Below are 21,993 nucleotides of genomic sequence, written 5' to 3'. Positions count from 1 at the left end.
CATCCACAGACTTACACAACAATCCAGATATGGAAAGTAATGGTTAAAAAAAACATTTAATTCATGATGTTGACTGCCACATTACTTCCACAGACATTCTGTATAACAACTGAAAAAAAACTGTGCCTCGCTCTCAAACGCTCAATGCTAGCTGTTTTGAGAAGAGCACATAGGCTTTTTTAACTGGCTAAACATGCTTTGGTGGACACTGTGCAATATGGCCAAAAGATTATCTCAATAAAGTTCTTCATGGCTGTCAATATCAATAATTATCACAATACATTTCAAATCTTTACTTCTTAAATGTTTAATTTTTGCTCCCAGGTGAAGGTTTTAGAAACCAGACTGACATTTTTTAATTGTTTACACTTTTTCCTAAACAAAATAAATATCTTAATAGAATTTTTTTTCTTAGTTTCTGCAATATTGTTTCAAATCATGAAACAGGTTTCTGTTTCATGACTTTGATGATGCATATGACGCAGCACAGTTTTTCCATGTGACGTGGTTCAAATAAGTAGCACGGTTTCGTTCTTCGCTTCTGGTGCATAAACATTATATCGAACTCTTGTTGTCGTTTAATTGAGGAAAAATTATATTTCGTTAATTACCATAATCGTTTTATCACCCAGCCCTGACACATAGCCTTAAAGGAATAGTTCACCCCAAAATGTAACTTCTGTTAATTTACTCTCCCTCAGGCCATTCAAGATATATGTGACTTTTTTCTTCATTAGAACAGTAAAAACAGCTGAAACTGTCATCTTTGGTGATTCATAAAAATGCAAGTCAATGGCTACAGCCACTTTAAGCATATCAGGCAACACAGAATTAGTAAGTGTGGCTCCTGACGATATATTGAGGTCTTATGAAGCCAGTAATCCATAATCTCAGGCAAACAGTTCAAGTCAGCGTAGATCTACAAGCAGTGTTAATTTCGTTGACTAAATATTTTCGTCATTATTTTCGTCACGAATATATTTTTGCGGACGAAAACGAAACGAAAACTAAAAAAGAAGGCACTGATGGAGACTAAAACTATGACTAAATTGATTGACATTATCGTCAACGAATAAAGGACGAGACGAAAATAGACTGTGACGAAAATCAAATCAGCAGACGGGAGAGATGCGAGGAATGAACAAAAGAACCGGCAAAACGGAATAGGCGAGACTGCATGAGAGAAGAGAACCAATCCGAACCTGACTTATTGAGACTTGAAGCGAAGGTTTTCAGTTTTTAAATGAGCTCCCGGGAAGACGGCATTCAAAGAGGTGATGTCTAAAAGAGCGACAAAATGTCCACGGCTCACTTCACGTTTGAAGACGAACAAAACAAAACAAAGTGTATAGCACGCGGAGCGCTCATTCGTGGCAAGAACACAACCAATTTGAAAAGACATTTTCAGACGAGCCACCCGGACATTTTCTCAAATGTAATTTTACAACGATGTTCTTTTGTTTATTGAGCTAAGCAAAATAGGAAGACTGCAGTGCGTAGATGTTGTAGCATTAAATATTACGAACTGAAAAGTACTGTAAAATAGCCCCTTCTTCAAGTTAGATGAGAGCACAATACTAATACGTAATATTATGATACATACATTTGATTAATACTAATGTTTAGTATATTTTATAATGTTCTACTTGTTGACAATATCACAAATATTTCTATATTAGTCATGTGAAACGTGAATGTTCACATCCTATCATTATACATACTAATCTAGCAATATTGTAGTATTTAAAACATACAATATTGCTAGACAAATGAATACCTTATAAAATCTTGTTACTTTTTTTATCCACCCAACTTATTAAATATTTACTTTAAATGTATGCACTTATTGTTCAGCTCAGCTGTAAGCTTTAAGGTCCTGGACCTAACTTTATTTTTCTTTTATTGATGGTCAATTGGCAGCTAGTAATTGTTTACATTATCATGACAGTGTTTGTTGCTGCATAAAAGCTTTTGAATCGAAATAAAGACACAGTTGTGTTGAAATAAAGTTGAATTTGTGTTTTATATATTTTGGTTAAGTTTGTTTCCTATACCAGCTGTAAAAAATTGTCTAGTAAATCTGTTATTGATTTTAGTCTTATTTTAGTCGACTAAAATACCAAGCAATTTTAGTCGACTAAAATACCAAGCAATTTTAGTCGACTAAAATAAGACTAAAATTAAAACAAATCAGATGACTAAAACTTGACTAAAACTAAAAAGAATTATAGTCAAAAGACTAAGACTAAAACTAAATTAAAATTTCGTGTCAAAATTAACACTGTCTACAAGATACTCAATCAAAACTCTTGATTTTGCTGGATATATGAATGATACAAACTAGGGTTGTGCCGATAGACAGTAGTATTGTGTATCGACGATAGTCAGAGATTTCAACGATAGCAGATGTCTCTGTCGATAGTCAAGACAATAATAATTATTTTTATTAGGCGGCCTAGTATAATTCGCCTATCAAACTGCCCAGCTATTTCACTTCAGCACCGCATTTCTCTCACACACACACGTACACGTGCGCATCTTTGTGTATTCACAATATGCTTATTATGTACAGAAATGTTCCAGTAGCAACGTCTTTTTCTGAGTAAAGACTTAAATAGAATATGGACCTTTATGGAGGAGTTTGACACGTTATTAGACTGATATGTATTCAAGAGAGCACTGGAAATTTTGGAGAGAGATGATAGAGATGGGATCAGTGCATGTTGCAAGCCAGACTCGAACCTTACCCAAACGAACACCACAGCTCAATGCATCATGGCTCCAACAAGCTTGTAAAGTATTTTTGCACAACTCTCTTCACAGTACAATTTTCAGCATTCAATTTAGCGCATATTTTTGCTTAATGTGACCAACAAATGCCCATTCAGATATGAAAGGCCATCTTTCAAGATTCTAAAGAATTTAATTAAACAGCATTTCTTGGAAAAGGCTATAATTATGTCTACACTGTACAAGGCATGGGAGAGTACACATGACACACTATACTAATAATAAAAAGAGTAAATGCATTGCTGTGTTTGGAGAGAGATGGCCTAGAGTTCCTGAGAGTTGCTCGGTAGTCAAGTAATGGCAGAAGCATTTTATATGATTAACAGTAGCATTGGATTGCTAATGCCGAAGTAAAAATGTATTAGAATGTAGGACTCAAGTAAGTTGTTTTCTTTATCAGACCTCATTGTCTATTTAGAGCCTGAACTTTCTTTTTTTTCTTTTTTTATGAATCCATGTAAATGTTGATCTACATCTACATCTTTAGTGTTTGTGTTTTATGAACTTTCAGTTTTGTAACCTGGTGTTTTTCATTCTGGAGTGCTGATTCTGTGCGTCCTTCACTTTAGAGAAGATAAATAAACCAGCAGCAGCATCATATATTCACTATAAACTTCCTGTTTAGCAATTCTTCATGCAAAATCTGTCAGTGCATGTTGTAGTTGTGCTACTTGACCGCTTGTTTTAACCCAAAGGGAGGCATGTACTGTATCTTGTCTGTCATTTCACCATGTCCCCAAGGTTCCTAACAGTGGTTGGGATATTTTCAAGAGAACAAGAGCTTTTACTCTGCTGAAGTCTCTGCATTTTCCCCAACAAACATTCAAGAGCTCTATTCTCAGAAATCTGTTCCATTTGTGTCTTAATGTGATTTGTCTCTAATGTGAAAGCTGGTTGTCCCTTGTTAAAAACTTGCTCTTCACTAAAATTCACAACGTTCATTATGGCTTCCTTTATCCTGCGTGACTAGAAAAGGCTTGAACTTCACCCACTGGGGGTTAGTCAAGGGATGTTCACACCGGCAGTGATTTGCAATGACAGAAGTGACTGTAAATCGTGCATTTCTAGAGAGAGATGGTGATTTGGAGCGGCATAAGTGAGCAGCTATCAAAGCGCTTCAAAACAAAGCGTTACAAACTGTAAAATGGAAACGTTTATGTGGAAAGTTTACCATCTAGAAGATATTGGTGATCTGTTTCCTTTCCAGAAATCCATTTAGCAAGAAATATAGAGAATATTGCATATTAAAATGAAATGAAAATCACTGTTTTAATTTCATCTGCTGTCTATATTATTGTATTATATCATGTAAAAATATTTATGATGCCCAATATATTGGTGATTTTATTGATTGATTGATATGAATTTTTTTTTTTTTAAATTGACTGATATTGAATATTTACGTTCTAAGTATATTGAATACTTTCACATTACCTTTGCCATTGTCTGGCACTTATTCATAGTAAATCTTTAATAACAATAATAACTTAATATAATTGTTAAATGTCTTTTGAAGAAACCTGTCTTTCATACTCTGATACAGTGATTTGCTGGCTAATTTTACTTGTAGAGATAAGTCTTTTTATACAAATTGCAACTTAATTTAAAAGGCACAGGGCCCACGACTGATCTAAAGTATCCAGATAGAATTTTTTTTACCCATTATCTGGGAAATGGGAAAGTGCCCAAGAAACATTGCTTAAAAAAAGTTGCCCGGCAAAATTGCTCAATAATTTCCCCGTGTATCATCAGTTTAACAGGTTAGTTGTCCTGAAACATCCATTGAACAGCTTTATCTAGAGCTTGGTGATTAGCCTACATGCTCACATTCTGTAGCATTGAGTTCCCAGGTGGCTACAAGATGTTCCTCTCTCCCACCCACTCAAAGTCCAAATAAACTAAATGTACACACTTGAGTGTGTGTGAGATTGTTAGGTCAACAGGCTGAGCAGCTCCTGCATGTATAGGTTTGTTTCTCAAGCCATACCACACTAAACAAAACCCACTTTTGTATCACTAAAGTCCTTCTAAAGAAGGGAACTCTGCCAAGACATAAACTTATTCCTTTTCCACTGTTCATCAATGTTGTGTCAAAGTTTTGTATGGATGTCTTGTACACAAAGTTTCATTACATGGAAACAGAACAGTACGGCGTAACAGTAAATAATCTCCATGAAAATTTCCTGATCCAACACTGGCAGTGCTGAAGACCAGCATGCGTTCATGTAGTGATCCAATGTTATCATTCGTGTTTAAGAAGAATTGGTCATGACAAGAGTAGGTGTTGCCAGTTCTTGCGACACATGGAGTTGAATGAATACTGTGAATACTCAAAGATTTCTTTGTTCAAGAGTTAGGAAAAAATTGCTTGTAAAAAAAGAAGAAAAAAAAAAAAGAAGGATGGTTTGTAGTTTTCTCTGGATGGTCAAATCCACAGTGTGGTACCAATTAAGTGAAGACAAGTATACTCAGAAGCCAGCACCAACATCCAAGAAATAATCTGGATTTTATATTCTATTTTATATGCCTTTAATGGGTTATAGCCTATCCTAAAACTTTCCCCATCTGTCTAGAAGTGCATGCAACTTTGGATTGTTACACTGAGTGCTTTATCAAGCAAATCTCTTTAAACTTCACTTAAACAGAATACGAATGATATCTTGCTTTTTTGCCGCTCAGATTGTCTTAAATTTGACATTTTTACAATTTACAAATAGAATTAAAATAATTAAATGAATATTAAAGCATTGTAGTTTTTTAAAAAAAAGTTTACTTATTATTTATTGCATATTAGTGTTTTATTTAATCTTCTCATGAAAAACTGTGTTGTTTTTAGTATTGCTACATTTCCTTACCTGTTCTGAGAAGAGATTATACAAGACCTCCACTAAGCTGACTCACAGAGAGCCTTTAGAATGAAGCCTGGGTGAAAGGTCTTGTTTCCACTCATTTAGTTTTCACAAACCTGTACTTTACACCGTCTGCCCTCCTAGAGCTCTAAACTCTGATAGAAGTGGGCTAAAATGATCCCGCATTGGCTTTGAGTGAAAGCCACACTGCAAACCACTTCCTCTCACATTGCGTAATGAGTCATTAATTCGTTTTCTTAACCTTATTGACAGTTCAGAAGCTGCAGCCAATGTTGTTGTATTTTATTGTATTTTTATTTTATTAATTTTTTTGCAACACAACAAATGCTCTCTATGTTCCTTATGATTTGCTTTGTACGTGCGTGTTTGTGGTTGATGCCTGGGAACCATGGTGATTCATTTCTTAAAAGCACAAAGAATAGCCATGCTCTCAGAGTTTTGCCATTGTGTTTAATTCAATGGAGCATTGACAGCCCTCATTTCTATTTTGAGTTGTTATCACGGAACTGGCAGGCTGCTTTATAGTTTAACGCTTACGGCAAGTTAATCAACAAAGTGACATTGATGAAATGGTCTGTCTCCGCTTCCAATAAACATTTAGTGAGAAATATAGAATGTTCAGAGTTTTGAGAGACAGACCTCTCTCTGATATTTTTGGGCCAAATGGCTGGATTAGGACAAGTGTTGATTTTCACCAGGGCTGGGTCATAAATACAGGACACGTCTTAACACCAGGACTTGAGTGATGACAAGTTTGATTTAGTTTTACTGAGCGCCTTCACCTTTTCCACAGTATTACTCAACTACTAACCCCAATGACTTTTCATTTATTTACACTTGTTGCCATGGAAGTGACTGGTACAGTACCAGTACTATTAAAATGTGAGGTTTATAAAACTGACAGATGGTTGGGTGTGAAATTACTCAAAAGATGATGTTTGGAAAAATGTCTCTGTGTTGTTTTTGTCCATACTATGAAAGTCATTGGGGTCCTATGTTGTTTTGAGGTTTTGGTGTTCATTGTATGGACAAAAACACTTGAAACACTCTTCAGAATATCTTTGTTTTGTGTGCCACTGAAGAATGTAACAGGTTTGGAATGGAATGAGGTTGAGTAAAAGATGACAGAACTTTCATATGTGATGTGATGTGAACCTCTCTTTATTACTTTAAGGTAAGGTTAGGGATTCGAACAAAAATACTTTAAGCATAAGCAAAAGTAATATGGTTGATTTTATAAAAGATGTTAAAAATCAAGTGAGTTTGATAACGGAGACATGCCAAATGTGCAGTGTTGGTGAGGCTCCAGTAGAAGATTCACCAGGCTAAGGTAGATCAGTTTTAAGTTGGTTCAAATATGCTTTAAACCAGTGGATCCCATTCTCAACCAAGTTCCTGGAGCCCCACCAACACTGCACATTTGCTTGTCTCCATTATCAAACTCAGCTTATTCAGGAAACCAGTTCCTGAAATGGGACAAATTTGGGACAGTGGCCAAAAAAGTGACAATTTTGCAGTGTTGGTGGGGCTCCAGGAACTTGGTTGAGAATGGGAACCGTTGGTTTAAAGCAGTGGTTCTCAACCCGCAGCCCGTCACGAATTCAAATACGGCCAACCATGCTGAACACAATTAAAAAAAAATAACTGTTTTACAATTCATTTGAGTTTTTACATTAATTTGAAAATGTACTAAAGAAATATAAGCTATAGCCAAATGTTTTTATGTACAATTATTTTGTTTTTCATATATTATTTTCAGACATCAGCACACCTACTCACATAACGTTACGCATTTAACGAACACATACAAGTGCGCACTTTGGTAGAATTCAATTCAAATAGTCATCAACAGCCATTAGTTTGGTAAAATTGAGCATCAAAATGGACAAATTTGTATTTAAGGGAGAAAAAGAAATGTGAAAAATGCCAGCGAATGAAAACAATACAAACAAGAATAGTCGCGGTATCAGTAGTGAAGGAGAGTGCTGGATTTTCGGTTTGCCCCGCAACTCACTTGAAGAAGTTCAGGCAAATGGAAACACCCATACTACGCAGTAATCATCCTTCATTGAAGAAATGTGGCAAATCTCTGGAGAGAATCTCATATTATTAAATTCTAAAGTGCTTTCCATATTTGGATCAATTTTCTGCAATTTCGCACGTCAAGTCATGCTCCCGTGCACGTCTTACAGACTGCATCTTACAATCGCAACTCATTGTGCTGTTACTCCTTTTGAGCCGAATTTCACAAAATTGGTTAGCTCGCAACAGCGTCATGTGTTTTATTTATGGGGAGTAGAATTATTTATTTCAGTGAATGTAATCGATTAGATATCATAATATTAAGGTTATAATATTATAAATCAGGTTGGTTTGAATTGGTGACATAATTATGTTGGCTTGGCAACAAGCCAACATACTGTTATGCTATTTAAACTTATTTTTATCTTCTTTATTATTATTCTTCTGGGAAAAAAATTCTGAAAGCTACTCCTCCTAGGGCTTTAAAGCCACAAGCCCCAAACTCGGCAGACACCTGCGGGATAGAGGGGTGGTGTGTGCTATATCTTTTCAGAGTGATCAGACTTCAAGTTTTTTTTAATTAATTTTTACATGTAAAAAAAAAATAAAAAATTGCGCCCCTACAGTTGCAATGAGATTTATGGGAGGAGCAGTCAGACGAGAGAAGAATCGCTGCTGCTCAGCTCAGGCTGTCTACACGGAGCCGACAACAAGCGAATTCATTCTTATTTAAGACCTTTTAACAATGCGATTGCACGCAATCCACACGTTAGAACACACCAAGAGCTAAATTCAGATGTTTCTGAACTGTTTAAAGTAATAACATGATATATTCGCGGCAGCCAAATGTCCGCGAGCTGGCGATGTATTTCTCTGAACACTTGAAGTCCACAGAGAATTTACAGCCTTTCACATTAAAACACTGCAGCGAAACGGCACAAAACAATTAGAATAATATATTATATGGTTTTAAAGTAGTTTTGGCCACTGTCACGCTGGTCTTAGCTGGTTTCTAACTGAATCATCATTCTGAACGTCACAGTGAGCTCGCGATGTATTTCTCTGAACACTTGAAGTACACATTTACAGCCTTTCACATTAAAACACTGCAGCGAAACGGCACAAAACAATTAGAAGAATATATTATAGCTTACACATGAAAATGAGTGTTTATATGTGCTTGTGACATTTCTCTGAACGTCGCAGCGATTGCTCAGCGTTGCATAACATGGTAAAGCAGGGAGCTACACTGAGACCAAAAGGGTCGCATGCATCACTGATTATTTTTGTACCTACTTATGTGTTATGCTATGATTTAATATGACCATTTATTAAAACAGAAATGTGTATTTTAAGAATACGTTTTATAACGTGCTCCGAGCATTCAACACATCAAGTTGGCTTCAGCCCAGCGCTGCGGGAAACTGAACTGAGCAGCTGATGGCGCGTGTGCACGAGAGAGAGCCGCGCGTATCGCGGACAGGGACAGCAACAATGAACCGAGCTGTCGTTCAGGACGTTCACTTCCTCCTGGACCTGAACGAACAAATTCAAATCGCAGTTTAAATAAACAGAAAAAGAGCGAAAAGTGAAAGAGCTCAATTCAGCAGCGCGGTGTTCTGGTGTTCAGGGAGCAAGCAGAGACGCGTCTCAAAGTCTTCTTGCTTTTGTACCGACAACAAATACATACAAAATATGTCGAAATACCCGTGTTGGAAAGTGTGTTCGAATAAGTATGTGGTTATGTCTTAAGTGAAAGTAAAGAGTTGCAAAAAAAAAAAATCGGATGTGTATCATCATAATGGATGCGTTTGTCTCTTAAAGGGACCGCGCCTAATTTACTAGCACTGCTGTCAGTGTCTTCAATGTATGAAAATGAAAGTAAATCACTCACTGCTCTTGACTGAATTACCTTGTAGTACAAGAATTTATCCAAAGTCAATCCAAAAATCAGATAGAATTGTTTTACTAGTGGGTGCAGGCCACTAGTTCATTTATGTAAGTGAGTATGGCAAAATAGTGATCTGTGAAATATTATACCCACAAATTCTTCATACTGTAGGCTACCAGTGAAATTGATTTAAAAAAATAATAATTAAGGACCTGCCCATGTTTTGCTTAAGTGTTTCTTTCTTTAATTGTTAATGCATCCTTTTCACACCACAGACTGAACCAAATTAAGCATTTCTTGCTTGGTAACTGTTCAACAAAGTATTGACAGTTGTGTAAATATTGTCATACTGACAGTCTGAAGTTTTGGTTGATTCCATTACATATCTTTTTATCCAAGTTATCCGAAATTATCAAGATGAATTTGTTCTGAGTTATTGTCATATTTTATTACCAGTTTCTAAACTACAGCAAATAAACTGTGATTATGTGAGAAATGTTGAAGGTGTCTGAATACATTTTGGTTTGATTGTGTATTTTATCTTACAGTGAAGACTATGCAGTGCTATTTTAAATTAACAAAAACAAACTTAAAAAATGTAAACATTATGTAAATAGCACAAATAAATAAATAGAATGAACATACAGTACAAATTAAACAATTTTAAACAGTGTGTAACTGCATCATCTATACAAACCATTATGCTTGGACCCCTTATGATCTCCTTGATTTAAAATGCATTGTTTCAGTTATCTTGTGTGTCGTTGCCCACAACGCGACGGTGGCAGGACTGTGAAATACATACACGAGAAAAATAGGCATGACTTATTTCACATCCAGCTAGACAACCCTGTCATAGCTGTTATCATAGCCCAGGCTTTTTATTAAAAAAAGAAAACAGCAAGGGAGCATGGAAAAAGACTGTTGCAGGTGTATTTTTTTATGGCATTATTATTTGTATTTATTTTGCAGCGGGGCAACTCAATGTTGGGCACACAAGTACTGTGGCTCTTTTGCTCCATGGCCAAGATGGCCAAGCCAACATCAAAGTTAGTTCACTAACTTTTAATTCTAGTATGTAAATGATATGCATGCGGCCCGCGAGACTCACACTTGGACCATAATGCGGCCTGGTGGAAAATTTTTAAAAAAATCACTGGTTTAAAACATTTTCGGACCAACTTGGTTGGGAACTGCTGCTTTAAATAACTACTAGATTTTTCAGTTGTGACTTTGCAAATGCCATCAACTCTATAATGCCCCGCAATACACTTGCAGTCAGTCCCCATCCCTATGGCTCTAGTTCAGTTTTTGTTAAAAGAATAAGTATCGTCTGCAATCAATATGGTAACATGCATCAGATTTTGGATCCTTGGTTCACTCTGCACCCATCTGCACACCCGAGCATGTTTGTCAGGCTGCATTTCTTTGGCTCATACTATTACCAGATGTGTTCCAGTGTCCATAAACACAGACACAGAGGTCAGACATACACACAGATTTCTCTAGACACTCCTCATACACCACCCCATGCGGTGAATAAAAACAAACAGCTAACACAAAGCCTGGCCTGTTAGTCTGCAGCAGCCTGCACCTCTTCTCACTTCAAGTCCCGGCATTCTAAACACACCACAATAAATATCCGTCTCTGTGCCAAGCGTGACTTAACAAAATAGGGAACAGATAGTCTTGAACTTCATTGTGTTCAATAGAAGACCTTTTAATATAGCTAATAGTAGCATACTTGTCTGTACAAAAATAGGTTCGCTGCTCTGTGGGGTTAATGTCACGCTGAATGGTCTAGACCCAGGGGTTTGTGCAGGGTTTATGGAGCAAGGCTTTGGGTGGTCTATACAGCAGGATTCTGGCTGGCCTCTGCGGCTGCAGTGTTCTCCAGGTTTATGGGGCTGGGAGTTTGTCTGCTACTGATGTAAAGCTGCTGTTTCACTCTGTGAAGGAATGAATGTGCTGTTTGTGTTTTCTCTGAGCTGCTGAGTCAGGCTGGACTTAGCTGACACCTTCTCATCACTATGGGGACAGCCTTTCTCTTATAGACCTTAATCAGAATAGATGGTTTTATTTGACATGTAGGCAGATAGAAGTTCAGTAAATTCTTGTCAACATGAAAGTATTCGCAATGCATTTAACCTCTGCAGTGTAATTGAAGAAGCATATCGAGCTAGAAAGAAATATAGGATGGGATTTTATCTGTTGTGATAATTGGTTGAAAAATAAAAAGGCAACATCAGCCATTGATGAGAGTTGCTGTAGAGGCAGAGCAAGTGGAAGATTGTGAGGAAAATTATTATTTTTTATTTATCTATTTAATTTGGAATTTAATGCACCAATCAAATTGTGGATTATATGGTCCTGAGTCATATCTAAATGACATCACCGAAATCAATTCTAATGACATGCAAATCTCCGATTTCACCATCTTTGAACCGAATTCATCTGATTACATGTTGATATATAAAACAAATACACAAGAAAAATGAGTGTGTAGGATGCATCTGATTTAGTGCTTCTTGATTGGTCAGTAAACATTGCTGGGAGTGTTACTCAATGTAGGAACCACGATACTGCATAAAGCAGGGGTTAAATTTTAATTATAATGTCATGAAAAGTTTTATTTGATCTAATAACAAATGAATGTACTTGGTTTATTTCTGGGACTTTGGAAATGTCTGGAACATTTTGGACTCCTGCTTTTTTTTTTGCATGTGTCCGTATAGGAGGGAGGGAGAGAGAGAGTGCAGGGAGGGATGTTGCATTGGAATTGCAATGGGAATAGAAGGAAAAGGAAGGATAAAGCCCATAATATGAGTTTTACATTAGAAAGACCGTGTTAAGGGAGTCTGTAAAAATCTGAAGGCAGTGCATTTTTCATATTTCTGAGAGATTGAAAGGTGGTTATGAGCAAAAAAGTGTATGGATTGACAAGGGAAGGGGATGCCTCTCTCTGCTTGTGCTCCGACATCTGCTCACTGGCTAGAGCCAAGGGTGGGAGGAGTTTGAGTGCTCTTGCTGCAGCGGAGAGAGGGAAGGGAGGATACATCAGTGCCACAGAGAGAGAGAGAGAGACTGCTTTCTGCATCACACCACTCTATCCTTCATTTACATTCCAGACGCTGGCTCCTCTGTGGAGAGCCCCTTCTCGGAAATGCCAATCACATTGTTGTGAGGGGGCTGGGTGCCTGGCACGTGCAGAAGAGGTTCCCCAGTCTTCGTTCGACTGACGGCTGAAGTTGCTGCGAAGACATCAGACTCTGGATTACATCATTTTTTGGGGATTTGTAGGAATAAACAATTTGACTACGTTATTGTGAGGAATCTCCAGCGCTGCTTAGTTGTGCTTGATCCTCCTGACTAATAACTGCTAGAGAGCGACTGGGACTTTTGTGATCAGAGTGGCAAGGACTCTGCTTCCTCTGCTTTTTTCCTGGTGTGCGTCCTGTGCTGACAGCTGCCTGCCCCGCTCAGGCGCAGATGTGCTTCTCCCCGGAAAGGTAGGGGACTGATTTAAGAGGGGGGAGTTTATGATCTCTACTGCTGGGGTTTGCTCCGGAGTTGAAGCTCGACTCGTCACCTGACCTCCACAACAGCTTGTAGTGACTGATTCTCCTCAAGATACTGTCGCTGCATATGTGTGCTTTGGTAAAAGGATTGCTGTGGACACTAAGGACTAGTGGATCATGTTGCTGTTGATATGGAAGCCACCTGGCACGGACATCTCCCCCATATCTATCAGGGGCAGCCATACTTTGGGCAGCCTTTGCTGAGGTAGGCCCCCCAAGGAACTAGCACCCTAATTGTGCGCCCAAGCGCACCCTGAACAAGATGAACGCAACTGAATTGAACCATAGCACAGAACCCTTTTGCCTGCTGGACATTGGCTACTCACAGAACTTCAGCACTTGCCTGCTGGAAATAGCTGTTATTCTCTTCTTGACAGTGCTCATCATCTCCGGGAACCTGGTGGTTATCTTTGTGTTCCACTGTGCCCCGTTACTCAGCCACCATACCACTAGCTCCTTTATACAGACTATGGCATATGCAGACTTGCTGGTTGGGGTCAGCTGTCTTATCCCCTCTTTGTCCCTCCTGCACCATCTGGAGGGTGTGAATGAGAAACTCACCTGCATGGTCTTCAGCTACATGGTCTGTGTGTTGAAGAGCGTTTCCATGGCTTCTCTAGCTTGCGTCAGTATCGACCGTTATGTTGCCATCACCCGACCTCTTTCCTACACCGCTCTGGTCACACCCTGCCGTCTTCGCACTTGCATTACCCTTATTTGGCTGTACTCGGCACTCATCTTTTTGCCCTCTTTTTTGGTTGGGGCAAGCCGGGGTACCACGGTGATGTATTTAAATGTTGCTCTTCCTGGGACACCCAGCCCCTTTTTACAGCATTTATTGTCACGGCCCTCTATGCGCCAGCTGCTTTCACCGTTTGCTTCACCTATGCCCATATCTTCCGGATCTGTCGGCAGCACACTCGGCAGATCAGCGAGCGGAGAGCTCGCTTTGGCCCACAGGACCCTGAGCCGGGTGAGCAAGCCTGCACAGACAAGCGCTATGCCACGGTGCTCTTCCGTATCACCAGTGTGTTCTACCTGCTTTGGCTACCCTACATCATTTACTTTTTACTAGAGAGCGCAGGGATATACCACCATGCTATTGCCTCATTCATAACCACATGGCTGGCAATTAGCAATAGTTTTTGCAACTGTCTCATCTACAGCCTGTCGAACGCCGCCTTCCGCAAAGGCCTCAAGCGCCTCTGCCTGCTTTGTCTGCAACGTAGTGACAACAAGAAGTCCATGGGAGATCCACCAACACCTCCGCGGCCTGCTTGCCATGTTTAACACCATCTTTTGGCTAGATAGTGAGCTTGATGTTGATGGCAAGTGTCTTGTCAAATTAAAAGTGGATACTGAAGATTTGTTTCGGCATCTGTGCACTGTCCCAGTTCAAGCCAGGTATTTTGAATCGGGGCAAGTTGACAAAGGTCTGTTTTCCGATATGTTTTGTTGCAGGATTACCTGGCAGCAAGAAATGGACATTTGACCTTGGTCATTAAAGATGAAGTGGGCAGCTACTGTATGTGAGAGTGTGCCATTCTCATCAGTGTTTGCAGATATATGATTCTCAGCAGTTATTGCTACAATGATAAATTAAGCAATGACGAAAGGAGAAAAATATTCTGTGAGACGTGATTGCAAAGTTCTTAGATTGCAACAAATATTGTCTGTATGCGAAAAGCATAGTTTTCATTAATTACATCATTAGTCTCTGTTTCTCCTGTTAACTGGCGCACATTCGTTTATATGTAGGGGAAAAAGAAGGATCCCTGCTTGACTGATCCAAAACCTTGTTATGTGTTATTGACTAGATGTTAAAATTATCTTCTGGACAAAGACTTTGTAAAGATTAAAAGCATTTCCAAGGGCTGACCTGGTTTTGAACTCATGATTTTATTAGTTTTCACTAGTAATATCTGATTCTTGCCTCTGAATTTCTGAGGATAATCTGATTCCTACCATGCTCTTAGTGGAAGAATGTGTTTGCTAGATCAGCAGTGTTTTGTTTTGTTTTGTCTCTGAACCAGTGACAAGTCTTGACCTTCAGCAGTCACAATTGGAATTTTTAAAAAGCCGTTTTCCCAAAGAACAGAAGTCGACCCCAGCCCGCAAGCAGTGCCACGATTACATGGACTTCCCATTTTCTGCTGATTTAAAGCCATGGGGATTACATAACCACGCCTCCAGTCGGAGGACATCATCCTTGAAAAACGCAGTAATACAACAACAAACAGATGACCTATTTTGACGGACTCATTTCTAAACCTTGATCACACTGGAGATTAACTTTTTACCTGCACCCCACAAGATCCCTTCACCCCTAGTTTCAACTCTTATTCTATAGGCTAAACATCCTTCAAGTCATTTTGGGAAACAAAAATCAGTTTGACAACGACTTGGGAGTATTTTATTTGATTCAATTGGATTTAAATTTGATTGTAATGTCTGCTGGACAAAATGCCTCTTGGGCTTGCCCTCTGCCCTGAAGTGTCAGTCGTGTGCAACTCTCTTGCCATGCTTGGTTCGCTTCCACTGGTTACAATGGGATTTAGTGGTAGGAATGAATGGTTAAGGGGAATGGGGAACATCTGTCCAAATGCACAATCACACCTAAAATATTGTATAATGCAGTTAAGCACAACACAGGAACACATGACCAAAACAGATGTTAGTTGCTTAATTCCATCATACGGTCCTTAAGATGAACAAGGCCTTAGCGGTAAAGGTCTCTGATGTGGTGGACACTTAACGGATAAAATGGAGATCAGAAGAAAAGCTACTGAAACAGATATCAGGCAAATGTTTTTATAGAGTCCTGCATGTCCTAATGAATCAAAAACAAACTGTATGTAGCTGCGCTGTACTATTTATCTTTATGTCATAGACACATATACATAATTAATATGTGGAGGTGCCAAGAAAATCGAGGGCATTGAAAATCATGCCCTTTGTCTTTTATTTCATGCTGTGACTATGATCATAAATTCACTAATTTGGATGGTACTGTTAAAACTTTTTTTTATACAGATAGCATTGTACTCTTGGCTGACCAAAGTAACAGTATTTATTGGTGTTCTCTGATGGAGTTGTTATGTAATATATAGATAGAGGAACTACAAAATGTATTAATTGTTTTCAAATGGATTGATTGTTTGTAGTAAGATTAGTAAGTAGTCTACATTCCTCTTTGTATTAAATCTAATAGTATTTATGACCTTTACCTTCTCTTAAATTGTTTTAAGAGAATGTTTTCCATTGGAGATGGTTATGTATTGTGGCATATTCCCAAATACTTTTTTTAAATGACACCATGGACAAATGCTCTCAATTTATCACCAAAACCAGTAGTATGACTGTTGGAAATGGGTCTAGTTTCTATGCCACGTCACTTCAGTTAAAGACTGAAGACTTGCTTCCATAATTATAATACTGTGATGTGAAGAAGTGTAAGTGTTTGGTCAAGATTTTGATAGGAGACGTATAAAGACTGAACTGCTATGTCATGGCAGGGCACTGTGCAATACTTCCACTCACTAGACAGAGATGGAGAGCGAGAGAAAACATATCACACACAATAGAAAAAGGGCTTTATTTTTTCCTAGTGTCCCAGCTTGTTTGTTCAAATGTAGATCTTGATCTTACGGCCTCTGGCCCTGTGCTGTTTTTCAACCAGAGCTGAAAGAATTTGTGTATCTCAGTTTGGCCATTTACCCAGCCGTTGCTTTATTGATTGCACATGACCGTGTGCGTACGCACACGTGCATGGATGTGTATGTGCGTTAAACAGAACAAAGGCGCATGTCTAGTCAAAAAGCTTGTTTTTATCATTCGTCTTGATTGCTTTTTGGACTTTTTAATGCCCCTGGAGCTCTGGACTCACCCAAGACTGCTTTCTCCCTCGTGTCTTAAGAAAATATCCCTGTATTCATTTTAAGGAATCAGATGAAATGGCCAAGATTTAATGTAAGAATGCGTAAGAAACTGTCTTGCTTGTGAATTAACCATTTGGATTGGTTGAACTTTGAGAAACCGTCCATGTGTTGCTCTAATTCAGACTGATCTAATGTCTTTTCTCATTGGTCGCCAGTTAATTCTTTCTATAAAAATGAAATTGTAGTTGGGTTTTCTACTTAATTGTCTGTTAAGATCCGGATCTTGAAGCATGTACATCTGTATTTTCAGATATTGTCTTCTGAGGTTATTTCTGCTGTCTGAAGGATATTGTAAGTTGGAGTATATGTAGGTTTTATGAACTGCTAATGGATTTGTATATTTTGACATGAGAATGGATTTTGAGGCTCGGACGTTGCCTAAACAGGTGTCAACATTGCATGTTTTGCTTCATAGATGATGGTACTTCTGTCATGGGTAGAGGAAACATTTCAACTTTTAGGACATTTTGATGCCAGAGAGCGTTCGTTTGTTTTTGTTCTCTTTATGATGCCAAAGGATTCTTTTTTTTTTTTTTTCCTGTGGGAAAACTGCTCTGTTCTTGAAATCAAAGTCAAGGGCTAGCGCTCTCAAGGGAGAAAATCTCCCAAGATGTGCCATATTAGGACGCAGGAACCAGTCGACCCCTGCCTTCGCAGAAAATGGAGGGCTGAGCTGGAACAGTGTGTGTGTTTTCTCCCCGCACAAAACACACACACACACACTCCTCTCGATACATTTGTGTCGTCTTTATTGAGTTTAATCATGTATGTTTTAAAAGTCTGTTAAATTACGGAGCCCCGGACCTTTAATAATTTGCTCATGATCTCCGCTTTTATTCGTTTTACTGGATAATTGTTATTTTTTTGCCTTTCACTGTAACGCATTCCGAATTTAATTGCAATTTGCGAGAAAATATGAACGCACCACAAAGTCTTTGTGATTAACAACATTTTCTGAACGAAAATTGATCTGCTTCTCCATAATTTCTTCAGCATATCAACGTGTTGTCTGGTGTGTAGCTGAGGTACTAATGTGGTGTACCGCAAATTTTGTAATGATGTCATGTTTTAGAACATTATTGTCAATAATATATTTATATTCTGGTATATCTGCACTGAGGAAATAAATGTGAACTTATCTTATTGTGTTGGAATGCGTGTTATTGTTTGAGAAAATGTATGGTTGAGTTGTGCCTGTGTATGTTGAATGCATTCATGTTTTTTTTTTACTTTATGTGAAAGTTTGCGTTTCTAACAGTACATTGATAATCATCTTTGGTTGGGAATTACTTGAATTAGCACTTGTTCATCCCCTGCACAATTTAACTTCAGAAGTACACATCAGCGTAAAAATGCAAAAAAGCATCATACATTTGTCGGTCAAGTACATGTGCCAACTTAAACATTTGGTTTTCTGTGACGTATTAAAAGTCAGAATTGTCTTTGTTTTCATAAGTACTGTAAGTTTCTCATGACCTTATTTGATGTTGCGTCATTTTTCAGTTTTAGATCTCACCAAATATAACATTTTGGATTTTACGTCTAGACAAGGTCTTGCCAAGCTAGAAGACTGTCCAAGACTAATCATAGCAAAAGCATCCATTTGAATGAGTTTACTACAAAAACTCAAAGAAGAAAACAAATCAATACGAGCCTTTTACTCTGCAGTAATATTCATCTGCACACTTCCTAACCAGAAGCAATGCAACAAGGTTTCAGCAACAAGCAATTTGTCTGTCCAACCTGCTCAGCGATGCTACGTATATAGTTAATGTTTAAAATACAACCAGTGATGGTAAAACACCCTTTTGAAGCAATTTCAAAGCAAATAAATATGTGTATCAAATATCGTCAAAAGGCTAAAAAATATGTTCAGTGTAACACTGTGTCCTAACATGTGCTTAGTGGGTGATATGTTGAAGGAAGAGGATGTGGACCCTCCCTCCCAGCCTCCCTCTTAGTCAGGTAGTGATTGGACTACAGTGAACCCCCCCTCAGCTTCTCGCTCTTTCATCAAGCTCACTAAACTTTTCATAATCAGCCTCCCCAAGAAAAACAAAATGCCATTTTTGCCCATTGTTGTCTATCAGAAAAAACCGACCGTAAACAATGGTCAGGAAAGAAAGTATACAGTGCTTCCTGCGGAAGTAGCCTTCCCCCAGCACACACACAATCTCACCATCACAGTCGAAACACAACACGAGTTATGCTTTGTACTCCGCGCTCACTCAAGAGGTTCACACAGATCCACTTTTAAACAATCTCACGTCACCATGATTTTCCTTAACACTTTTCTGAGTCTAGGATGACTTTCCACAATATTGGCAGAGCACAACTGTGGCTCCTTATCTGAGACATCAGGGACTGAGTCTTCCCAGCAAACCCTGAACCTGTTCAGACCTCCTCCTCCTGGAGGTTCAGGACGGAGGGTGAGAAGGAAAGTCTTGGAAAACCTTCGGAAAGAAAAAACAGGGCACTTTCCTTGACTTCATCCATTAATTCATCTTTTCCTGCCATTATTTTCGCTCTTACATTTCTTGAATTAAACTATTATGACCCCCAAAAAATGTTAACTGATTTTATAATTAAATAATAATTATAATAATAACAGTAATAATAATATTATTGTTTTTGAAAAACTTTTGAATAATAATATTAAGGTTTAGGGAAATTTGTTACTTTTCTTAAAATTTTTAAACCACAGGACATTTTGAGAGTCATCATTTTTTATTTATATATGTATTTTTGCAAATGTTATCAAAACCATTTGACCATTTGTAGGTACATTTCTTGGCATGTGCATTTTAAAATAAGTTTTTGACCATTTCAAGTAGTCACTTAAATCATATTTTAAGATAAGAGCTTGGGACATTATGCCATATAGTCCTTCAGTCCAGACCTGCTGTCCTCCCCAGTAGTTCTGCTCTGCTCTAATCTAAGACTAAACACTTTGTATCACCTTCTCTGAGCGCGATCTGATCTTCCTCAGAGGTGTGCTTTAGGTCAGGTGCCGTCTAGTCAGACTGGTTCGATTATACTCTGATCTCAGACTGACCTATTTTTAGCTGCTTCTAGTCCACTGGTTTCAACGTTAGTTCTCTGGTAGCTTCTTCTTGGACCCTTTTCCATTCTCTTGTCATCTTGCTGGCGTGAGCAGTGGGTCAGTCTGCCTCGCGTTCGCTCTGAGTTTGCGTAGATGCTAAACACGTCAGCTGAGCTGCTGGCTGCAGATGCATTATTTAGTGGCTCCTTTCTTTCACATAAACATAGCATAAATTATAGAAAGAGAGGGTAATTAATCTTTGAAAAGGGGTATGCTTACAAAGGCAGGGATCCACTGTTAGTGCAAATGTGTGGGAGCGCTTTCTAGCACCCCGCACACGCACACGCCAGTCTGTTTGGCGTTTCTTTGGAAAACAAATGTTCCCTGAAGGTTATTTCCTGAGCTTAAATCTTGGTGCTGTTGCTAGCAGGTGGCAACTGTCTTGTATTACATGTGGGATGGTGTGAATTAGGTAGGTTGGAGGCCCAAATCTACAACGCATATGGTGACTTGTCAGAGGCGAAAGAGAGACTGGAAAATTGATGACAGAAGGAATGGAACAAGGCAATGAAAGCGAAAGACATATTCCTTAGCTTTCATCGCCTTGTTCCATTCCATCTGTCACCATTTCTTCAATGTGATGGAAGAAAGGCAGAGTAGAAAGCGACTGATGTTAATCATGCTTTTTGGCGAAGATTGCAGTCTTGTGCTGGAAAGAGGATGAATAAAACATGGTGTCCTGAATTCAGACTGAACCCCTCCGTCCAGACGTACATACCCCAAGAGAGTTGGGGAAACCGGAGGAGAGTCCCCGTCTCTACCAGTCTGGTGTGCGTGGAGTCACATATTTAAACTGCTCTTGGTTGCAGTCTCCACATTTTTGATCACCTATTATCATTAAATAACAAAGTTTTACAATAAATAGATTTTTTTTATGTATTAAAAATAATTCAGTTCTGTACTATTATTTAAAAGTTTAGGCTAAGTAATTTTTTTAAAGAAATTAAATTGATTTTAAAATGACAGACATGTGGAATGTTACAAAATATTGCTATTCCAAGTAAACTCTGTTCTTTTGAACTTTCTATCCATCATAGAATCCTGAAAAAAATTTTTTTCACAAAAACATTAAGCAGCAGAGCTGTTTTCATCACTGATGATAATTAGCATTAAATCACTATATTAGAATAATAATTAGCTCATGTGACACTGAAGACTGGAGTAATGATGCTGAATATTCAGCTTTGCCATCACTTGAAATTAAATGTTAAAATGTTATTTTAAAACAGTTGTTTGAAATGTTAATAATATTTCAGAATATTCCTGTTTTTACTGTAATTTTAATTCACAAAATACAGCCTTGATTACAGTAATGCCATTCATTTTTGAAGACGTTTATATGTTAATATAATGGTGTTCAAGCATATAACACAATTACAATTTTTGTTCGGTGTGTTGAGAAAAACAAGATTTTGCTCATGCTAAGGCAGGTGTGTGTCTGTCTGTGTGTGTGTGTGTGTTAGGTGTACAGTAATGAGTCATTACTCTTCTCTTCTTGCATCTCCGAAATTAGAGAGAACATTTAATAATTACTTAAATTAAGATAGAAAGTAGAGCCCGACCGATATGGATTTTTGGTGGCCGATGCCAATATTAACTCGAAAAGAGCAGATTTATAAGCCGATATTTTGATTTTGAAAATAAACTGGATATTAGACCCATTTCCTATAAACTGCACTTACACGACATTCAATAGCAAAATATCTGCCTGTTCTATGTATGTGGGCTGTATAAACCATTTTCCAGAAGGGATTTATGTTAAAAAAAAAAAGACTTAAATTACGGTCTCAATGACTAAACA

The 21,993-nt window shown here is 38.2% G+C and overlaps 1 protein-coding gene and 1 pseudogene across 4 annotated transcripts in view; both read left to right on the top strand.

Moving 5' to 3' along the window:
- Nucleotides 1–21,993, top strand: part of rabgap1 (RAB GTPase activating protein 1) — a 64,849-nt gene that overhangs the window by 26,427 nt on the left and 16,429 nt on the right. The window lies entirely within an intron of this gene.
- LOC113054079 (probable G-protein coupled receptor 21) lies at nt 12,323–15,526 on the top strand (annotated as a pseudogene).

Source organism: Carassius auratus, chromosome 35, assembly GCF_003368295.1.
Source record: "Carassius auratus strain Wakin chromosome 35, ASM336829v1, whole genome shotgun sequence".
NCBI lineage: Eukaryota > Metazoa > Chordata > Actinopteri > Cypriniformes > Cyprinidae > Carassius > Carassius auratus.
The sequence above is the reverse complement of the archived record's forward strand: the minus strand, read 5'-3'. Positions and strand labels throughout refer to the sequence as shown.